The sequence below is a fragment of the Vombatus ursinus genome, unplaced genomic scaffold (assembly GCF_900497805.2).
Source record: "Vombatus ursinus unplaced genomic scaffold, bare-nosed wombat genome assembly UNPS02014831.1, whole genome shotgun sequence".
NCBI lineage: Eukaryota > Metazoa > Chordata > Mammalia > Diprotodontia > Vombatidae > Vombatus > Vombatus ursinus.
Genome location: NW_020954609.1, coordinates 1,220,660 through 1,230,762, shown reverse-complemented (window position 1 = coordinate 1,230,762; position 10,103 = coordinate 1,220,660). Strand labels below are relative to the sequence as shown.

The following is a 10,103-nucleotide window of genomic DNA, read 5'->3' as shown; positions in this document are numbered from 1 at the left end:
TGTTCTTCTTTGGGGCCATGCTTGTTCTTTGTCATTTTGCGACATTCACTTCCAATTGGTGTGTGGTTGCTCTTTCCATTGACCACTGGCCTGTTCTTTCTGTTGTAGTCACTGTCTGTTGTTTTCTTAACTCTGCTGACTTCCCTCTGTATCAGTTCACATAAATCTTTCCTTGCTTCTCTGAATTCAGCACTTTCATCATTTCATACAGCACAATAATCTTCCATTACATGCATGTACTGCAGTACATGTATGGGAACTTCAATATGTTTAGCCATTTCCCAATTGATGAGATGCCCCACCTTTTTTTATTCTGAAATTCTGAAATTAACAAACACCAAATAAAATGAGCATTCCCAAGTATACTATAGAACAGGACAGGATTGTACATGAAAATGTGAATTATTGTTATGTAGAACTTGCTTTTCTTTTTAAGTTTAGAATAAATTTAACATGTAAATTCCAAATGTGTCCTCCTTCCTGCTTATGATTTGTTCTGGTCTTCTTTCTGTTCTCTTTTTTTTGTCTGTTTGGAACCGTGTACTTAAATTCCCTCTCCCTCCCATGACCCCATCTCCATCCACTAAAGAGAAAAAAGAAAAGCAAAATCATTGTAACAAATCAAAACAAACTCCTGAGTTGGCCAGGTAAAAAATGTATGCCTCATTGTGTGCCCTGGAGGTGTGTAGCATGTCTCATCATCAGTTCTCTAGAACAGCAGTATTAAAGTCAAATAGAAATGGGAACTACTAAACAATACCTAAAGATTCCAGTGGCCACATATTGCCTTGGAAAACAGGTTTTATTGTATTTTTATTTAGTTTGTCAAATATTTCTTGTTTGACACATCTGGTCTAGAATCGTGATTGGTCATTGCATTTATCAGAGAACTTAAGTCTTTTGAAGTTGTTTTTCTTTACACTGTTGCTGTTATTTCATATATTGTTCTCCTGGTTCTGTTCACTTCACTTTGCATCTGTTCATATAACTCTTCTCAAGTTTCTCTGAAACCAGTCCCTGCATCATTTCTTATAGCACAACAGTATTCCATCACAATCATATACCATACATAAATTGTTCAGCCATTCCCCAATTAATGGGTATCCCCTCAGTTTCCAATTGTTTGCCACCATAAAGAAGTTGCTATAAATATTTTTTGTACATTCCTTTAGTCTCTTTGGGATATAGACCTAGTAGTGGTATCACTGGGTTTAAGGATGTTACTCTATTTGATGTCAGGGCTCAGGTTAGAGCAAAGATCTAGGTTTGAGAATTTACAAATTGGTACCCTGAAAGACAGTACAAGCATGAGCTTCATTACTATGTGGTGCAGCAAGCAGGCAAAAACAAAAGCACATATAAACATATGCATGCATGTATACATACACATATTATATGGCAACAAAAATAGACAAAGATTCAGTCACATGAGGCATAAACAATGGCAAAATCTCAGTACACACTCAAAATGGTGTCTGAGCAGGGAAGTTTTATACCTCAAAGATGGGTTTGGTTGAGAACAGGTAATCAATGTTAGATACAGGAAGGGGCATTCCTAATCAGACCCAGATGTGGTAGGGAAATTCCCCATCTTGCTTATCATATCAGACTCTGGTGGGGGAATTTCCTAATTCAGACCAGAAATCGTGTGAGAGTCCAAATCTGTATTCAAGGATTCCTGAAGTGGGTGTTGGCATGCATCTGCCATAGTCAGTTAGGAGCCTTGTCCGATCAGGAGCCAGTTTACATGTTTGATAGAGGGTCAGAATGAGTCAGGACAGTGGAAAAGTACAGGCTATCTGTCATAGCTTTTTCAATTCAGTTCAATTCAATAAACATTTATTGATGCCTACTATGTACCAGGCTCTATGCTAAAATCTGGGTATACAAATCAATCCCTGCCCTCAAGGAGTTTACAATAGAATGGGGGAAGACAACACATAAAAGGAAGCTGGGAAGTGGGAGGAGGAGGAACCACCAGGGGAAACCAGTGTTCCAGGGAGTTGAAATAAAGCAGAGCTGAAGATGAAAAGTGCAGTTATCTGGAAAGTCCAGATCCCAGCCCTCTATAAAAGAAAGCTTTGGTAGGAGTTTAGTGCTCAACTCTCTAGCCCCCTAATCAAGAGACAGAGGAGGCTAAGGAAGTTGAGAAGGTTTGAGTATGCAAAGCTGAGTTAAACAACATGATGATGAGATTTCAGGTGATATATACCTTATCTGTTTATGGTCATCAGGACCACTTGCTTATCTATTTATGGTCATCAGGACCACTTAGCTAAGTGACTCCATACTGAAGTCCTATCACTTACACTAAAACATCAAACAACATATTTCAAAAATCATAATTATTGGGTGTCTTAAGACTCTGCTGCCAGGGAGGAGCCACTGCCACCTGGGACTGGGCCTTTAGGGAGGAGAAGATGGCTGACAATTCCAGCGCTGTAGATAGAAACATGGAGATCTGGAAGATAAAGAAGCTCATCAAGAGCCCAATGGCACATTGATCTTCGGGAGGCCAAAGATCAGATTTGTCAAATTACAAAAATGTTAGCAGCTTAGTTTGGAATTGTATCTGATATAAAATCTCATGTAAACCACCTTTCATCTGTACAGCAAAGACTCAAACTCCATAACAAAGTATCTCCAAATGGTCTGGTTGTTTACCATGGAACAATTGTGACAGAAGGAAAGGAAAAGAAAGTTGACATTGACTTGGAACCTTTCAAACCAATCGATACATCACTGTATCCGTGTGACAACAAATTCCACGTGGAGGTTCTTACTGCACTGTCTTACAGTGTGATGAAAGCAAATTTGTCTTTATTGTAATAGATGGTAGTGGTACACTCTTTGCCACTCTGCAAGAAAACACAAGAGAAGTCCTGCACGAATTCACTGTGAATCTCCCAAAGAAATACAGTAGGGGGGTCGGTCTGCTTTGTGTTTTATCAATTTTTCCTATTTATGAATGGAAAAATGACACAACCATGTAAGGAAGGCAGCAGAGACTTGTGCAGTTTTTGCTTCTGGAGACAAAGTGAATGTGGCTGGTTTCATTTTAACTGGATCAACTGACTTCAAAACTGAACTGTCAATCGGGTTTGTTTGATCAGGGATTGCAGTTGAAGGTTTTAAAGTTAGTTGGTATTTTCTGTGGTGATGAAAATGGATTCAGCAAAGTAATGCAGCTGCTTCCCTCTTGAGTTGAATGTATGTCTACATCCAACTTTGTGTGCATGTGTGTTTTACTAGTTCAGATGAAAGGGTGGTTCCAGTGTCATCAGCATCTCCTACATCTTCCTCTTGGTTTGTCTAGTCTTCTGTTTGTACCCCCTAATTATGTTAGCTAATTTCCCCCATCTTCTTCTCCCTTTCTTCCTTACAGTATTCCTTTTCCCCTTCCCTTCTTTTCTTTAAGATCATCAGAACATAGCAAAACTACTTCCAGGCCCTCTGTTTTAATAATTTTTCAAATTCCAACTTCTAGCACACTTATATATGTACATGTCACATACCCCCCCACCCCATTAGATTTTTACAATCTTGAGGACAGAGATTATGTTGTTTGTCATTTTCGCATTAGTACATAGCCTTGTTTAATCAAGCATGCTGAATCAAATCGATATCTCTAAATGAGATACAATAATAATTTCAAACATTTAAGAGCTAAATTAAGGCCCAACAAACACAATTTAAATGAGTTAGCTTCTAGGGAAGAGAGAAACCATTAGGTAAATCAACAACTTAATCTGAAAATGTCACTAGAAGCAGAATCTTCTAATCTGTTGAGTACTGATGGAACTTAGTTGTGCCTGACATCTATGCTACTTCTAATAAATCATAGCAAGTCTGGGAATGTTTTTTTACTCTGGCTAGATCTCTGGGGGTTATGTTAAAGTAGTATGCATAGAAAAATGGCCGCTTCAAGCAGCTTTTCATACAGCTTTCACATGGTGGGGGGTTAGGTTTGAGGACAAACTCTGCTACTTGCCACAAAATGACTTTGGACAAGCCCTTAACTGCTTGTAGACTCAGGAGATAATAGTGTTGGATTTAAAAATGAGATAACATACAAAAATGCTTTGTAACTCTCAAGGACTACATGGATATGGGTTATTTTTCTTCTAATGCCTTGTATATAGTAGGCATTTAATAATGCCATTCAAATGAATGAATATCTCCCTCATAAATTTCCAAAGATCTTCGTTGTACCTCTCTTATGTATTTTAAAAATTATTTTTATTATGGTCTTAATAATAATTAACAAATACAAACATTTCAATATACAAAGAACCAAAAATGAGATTATATATGAAACTATGAATTTCTGTTTTGTACAATTTTATGGGAATATTAATTCAACATGTTGGTAACTAAATTGCCATGTGCATTTTGGACCTTCTTTCAGTTTTCCTCTATATACTTTTAAGTGTTTGATTGATGCTTGATTTTTTTCTTTCTTTCTTATTCAAATCTATATGAAACCACTAACTCCTCCTGACTCCAAATAGAAGCCATTCTTTCTTTTAAAAAAAAATAGTATAGTCGATTACTTCCACTTCCGGGAGCCAAGATGGCAGAGTAAGAATTAAGTCGCTCTTACCCTCCCTTATTAACTTCTGAAAGCCCAGAAAATATCACCCCAGGAAAAACCCTGGAACAACTGAACCAGAAGAAAGATGGGGTGTAGTAGTACAGTAACCCAGGTAGCTTGAGGGAATAACGGGAAAGGACCCTCTTGCCCTGGGGGAAGGGGAGTAGTACAGAACAGGAGGCATCCCAGCCAGCTACTAGAAAGTCCTACCTCAGCATACCAGGAGAGGATCCTGAAACCCAGGTGTTGGAGCAGGCAAATACCAACAGCTGGGACTCCTGAGTGCCTCAGTGAGGGCAGGGGAACTGGTGGAAACCAGCTTGGAAAACCACCAGGTGCCCCAGCATTCTACAGCAACTGGGTCTCCCAGTGCCTCAGCAAAACTAAGGGAAGCAGCACTGCAAGTGGCCTCAGGCAGATAAACATCCTGCAACATCCATCTGAAAGGAGCTGAAGAAAGTTAAAGGAAGGAAAGATCCCGGTGAGCAGGAACTCTCCAGGGGCCACACTACCCAATCCTACCCCTAGAGTTCCAGTGTTACTGATTCCAGCCTGATACCAGGTAAGCTTCCAGAACCCTACAATCTCCAACTGCCTACAAGGGAGAATGAGGCACAATCATGCTACATCCTGCATCAGACCCCGCAGGCAAAACTCACTGGCCTAAGCTACCTCTGGGGTCCTTGAAGAACACAGCACTCAGGATCCAGAAGAAGCAGTGACAAGCCCCAGATCAAATAGATCAGAATCACCAAAGGAGCCACCTTTCCTTCCAGAAATGCAGAACCTGGTCCTGACACAAAGTCCCAGTTCAGGAAGTAAGGCTGGAAAATAAGTTAACAAAAGAAAACACATTCTACAAAAAAAGAAATAGTCTTGGGTGCTCAAGACACAAAGCCAGAAAAAGAGATTGACTCCATAAGACCTCCAAGCAAAGCCCCTGATTAAAAAAATGGCTTTTCCACAAGTACTATAAGAATAAAAGATAGGAAGCAATAGTTTTAAAATGATATGAATTGAGGGAGAACTCTAGAGGAAAGAAAGAGAAGGAGAATAAACAGTTTAGGACAAGAAATACAAAACCTGACTCAAGTACCATACTGTCTGAAAATCAGATTGGACAAAACAGAAATGAATGATTCCATGAGACAGCAAGAAATACTAGAACAAAACTGAATGACTGAAAAGGGAAGAAAAAGAAGAAAATGTAAGGCATCTCATAAAAAACAACTGACCAGGAAAAGAGAAATCATTTAAAAATTATCAGACTAGCTATAAAACATGACCAAGCAATTCTGCTTCAGGGAGCCAAGATGGAGGAATAAGAAGTAAGTTGTTCTCACCCTCCCATATTGACCTCTGAAAACCCAGAAAATATTACCCTAGGAAAAACCCTGGAACAGCTGAACCAGCAGAAACATGGGGTACAGCAGTCCTGTAGCCCAGGAAGCTTAGGAGATTAACAGGAAAGTCCCCTTTCACTCTGGGGGAGGAGGAGCAGTACAGAAACAAGAGGCATCCCAGCAAGCTAGTGGAAAGCCCCACCTCAGCATACCAGGGGGATATCCTGAACCCCAGGGTGCAAGCACCAACACCAGGGCCCCTGAGTGCCCCAGTACAGGTAGGGGAACTGGTGGAAACTGGCTCAGAAAATCACCACATGCCACAGTGTTCTCCAGCAGCCAAGTCTCCTGGTACCACAGCAAAACTCTTGGAAGCACAACTCTAAGAGGGAAAGCTCCAGGTGGAAAACATCCTGCAGCAGTGAAACATCTGTCTGCAAAGCCCCGGTGAGCAGGAGTCAAAGAAAGGAATGCAAGGCCCAGGTGAGCAGGCATCCTCCAGGGGCCAGACTCCCCACCCCGACCCCTAGAGCTCCAGTGTTGCTAATTCCAGCCCAACACCAGGTAAGCTGCCAGAACCCTACAGCCTCTAATTGCCAGCACCGGAGGCCCCAGCACACAAAGTCAGTGACCAGGCCCCAGGCTCGCAGCACAAGAAGCTTGGGTCAGTGCCCCCTGTTCCCTGGCAGGAGAGCTTAATTTTTTAAAAGTCAGGAAATAAGAAAACACCATGAGCAAAAAGAAATTGACAATGACCATAGATTCTTATTATGGGGACAGGGAAGATCAAGGCAGAAATTCAGAAGAGGACAACATTGTCAACAAACCCACATATGGAACCTCAAAAGGGAATATGAACTGGTCTGAAGCCCAAAAAGCCTTCTTAGATGAACTCAAGAAGGATTTTAAAAGTCAAATGAGAGAGGTAGAAGAAAAAATGGGAAAAGAAATGAGAGGTATGCAAGAGAGAGTCAATAGCTTGGAAAAGGAAGGACAAAAATTAACTGTAGAAAACAAGTCCCTAAAAAATACAATTAGCCAACTGGAAAAAAGTACACTGAAGAAAACAAGTCCCTAAAAAATACAATTGGCCAAATGGGGAAGGAGGTACAAAATCTAATAGAAAAAAACTATTTGTTAAAAATTAGAATTGGGCAAATGGAAGGTAATGACTCTATGAGAGAGCAAGAATCAGTCAAACAGAAACAAAAGAATGAAAAATAGATAAAAACATAAAATACCTCATTGGTAAAACAACTGACCTGGAAAATCGATCCAGGAGAGATAATTTAAAAATTATTGGTCTACCTGAAAATCATGATGAAAAAAAGAGCCCAGACAGTATCTTTCAGGAGATCATAAAAGAAAACTGCCCTGAGGTCCTAGAACCAGAGGGTAAAATAGCCATAGAAAGAATACACTAATCACCTTCTGAAAGAGATCCCAAATTGAAAATGCCAAGGAATATAGTAGCCAAATTCCAAAATTGCCAGGTCAAAGAGAAAATACTGCAAGCAGCCAGAAAGAAACAATTTAAATATCATGGAATCACAGTCAGGATTACACAGGACCTTGCAGCTTCTATATTAAAAGACCATAGGGCATGGAATATGATATTCCATAAGGCAAAGGAGCTTGGATTACAACCCAACAAAAATGAGCATGATCTTTCAGGGGAGGAGATGGATATTCAACAAAGTAGGGGACTTCTAAACCTTCCTGATAAAAAGACCAGAGCTCAACAGAAAATTTCATCTTCAAATACAAGACTCAAGAGAGATATAAAAAAGTAAATGGAACAGAAAGAAACAACATGTTATTAATAAGGGTAAACTGTTTACATCCCTACAAGGGAAGATGACATTTGTAACTCTTGAGAACTATATTGTTATTACACCATGTTAAAGTGGTATACATAAAGGGGGTGGATATAAGTTGACTTTGATGTAATGATAAAAAAACTAATCAAGTGGGTTAAATTGATCCAAGTAAGTGGATTAATCTGATCTAACTAAGAAAATGTACTGAGAGAAAAGGAAAGGAGGAGGCAGACAAGGGTAAATTCATCACAGGAAAAGGCACAAAAACCTATTCCAGCTGAGGGAAAGGAGGGAGGGAGATGAGCATTGTTTCAACCTTACTCTCATCAGATTTGGCTCAATAAGGGAATAACATAGTTAGGTATAGAAATCTAACTTGCCCTATAGACACTAGGAGGGAAAAGGGGAAAGAAAAGGGAGGGGGAATAGAAGTGAGGGAAGAAGTAGTAAGGGTAAAGGAGAAGAAAAGGGAGGGGGCTAATAGAAGGGAGGCGGGACTGAGGGAGGTGGTGGTCAAAAGCAAAACACTAGTGAGGAAAGAAAAGGAGAAAGGAGAAAGAAAAGCATAAACAGGGGAGAAAAGGATAGAGAGAAAGACACAGAGAGTAATCTGTGAATGTGAATGGTAGGAACTCTTCCATAAAACGGAAGTGGATAGCAGAATGGATTAAAAACCATAATCCTACGATATGTTGTTTACAGGAAATACATTTGAAAAAGCAACACCCACAGGGTAAAGAGAAAAGGCTGGAGCAGAACATATTATGCTTCAGTTGAAGTAAAAAAAGCAGGAGTAGCAATCCTGATCTCAGACAAAGCAAAAGCAAAAACTGATCTTATCAAAAGAGATAAGGAAGGAAACTACATCCTACTAAAATGAAGTAATATCATTGCTAAACACACCAAATGGTATAGCATCCAAATTCTTAGAGGAGAAGTTCAGGAAGAAATAGACAGCAAAACTATACTAGTGGGGGACCTCAACCTCCCCCTCTCTGAACTAGATAAATCTAACCACAAAATAAGCAAGAAAGAAGTTAAGAAGGTGAATAGAACATTAGAAAAGATAGGTATGATAGACCTCTGGAGAAATCTGAATGGGGATAGAAAGGAATATACTCTTTTCTCGGCAGTACATGGCACATACACAAAAATTGACCACATACTAGGGCATAAAAACCTCGCAATCCAATACATAAAGGCAGAAATATTAAATGCATCCTTTTCAGATTATGATGCAATAAAAATTACATGTAATAAAGGGCCACGGAAAGATAGACTAAAAATAATTGGAAACTAAATAATTTAATCCTAAAAAATGATTGGGTCAAACAACAAATCATAGAAACAATCAATAATTTCATTCAAGAGAATGACAATAATGAGACAACATACCAAAACTTATGAGATGCAGTGAAAGCAGTTCTTAGGGGATGTTTTATATCTCTAAATGCTTACATGAATAAAATAGAAAAAGAGGAAATCAATGAATTGGGCATACAACTAAAAAAACTAGAAAAAGAGCAAATTTAAAAAATAGTAGAGTCACACAACAAATTCAATGCCTTGGCAGTGTCTGATAAATGTATGTTTTCTTTTGCATCTCTAGTCCATCACCTCTCTGCCAAGCACTGGGAGGCATACTTCGCCACTAGTCTTCTGAAATTGTGACGGGGCATTGCATTGATAAGACATCTTGAATCTTTCAATATTTCTTTTCCTCTTATATTATGGTGGGTAGAGTATAAGAGTGGAGGCTATGTGGTATCACAGATAAAGTACTGGTCTTGGAGTCAAGAAGAGCTGAGTTCAAATCTGACCACAGGCATTTACTAGTTGTGTTACTCTCAGCAAGTCATTTAACCTCTGCTTTAGTTTCTTTTTCCATAATAGCACTTACCCCTCAAGGTAGTTGTGAGGATCAAATGAGACAATATCTGTAAAGCACTTTGCAAACCTTAAAGGGCTGTATAAATTCTAGCTGTTATTATTCAATTATTCTCCTAGTTCTGCACATTTTACTCTGTATCAATTCATACAGGTCTTACTAAGCTTCTCTGAATCCTTCATATTCATCATTTCTTACTACATAATAATATTCCATTATATTCATATATCACAATTTGTTTAGTCATTTTCCAATTGATGGACACTCATTTTATTTTCAGTATAACAAGCAGTGACACTATAATTTTTTTTTTTTACATATAGGGTCTTTCTCTATATCTTTACATCTCTAGAATATATACCTAGTACTAATGTTGCTGGGCCAAACTGACTTTGAGGCTTTGAGACTATAATTCCAAATTGCTTCACAGAATGCTTTGCAGAAATAGTTCCACCAAA

The 10,103-nt window shown here is 39.0% G+C and overlaps 1 pseudogene; it reads left to right on the top strand.

Moving 5' to 3' along the window:
* The first annotated feature begins 2,420 nt into the window (after positions 1–2,420).
* Positions 2,421–3,203, top strand: LOC114025517 (annotated as a pseudogene).
* The last annotated feature ends 6,900 nt before the right edge of the window (positions 3,204–10,103 follow it).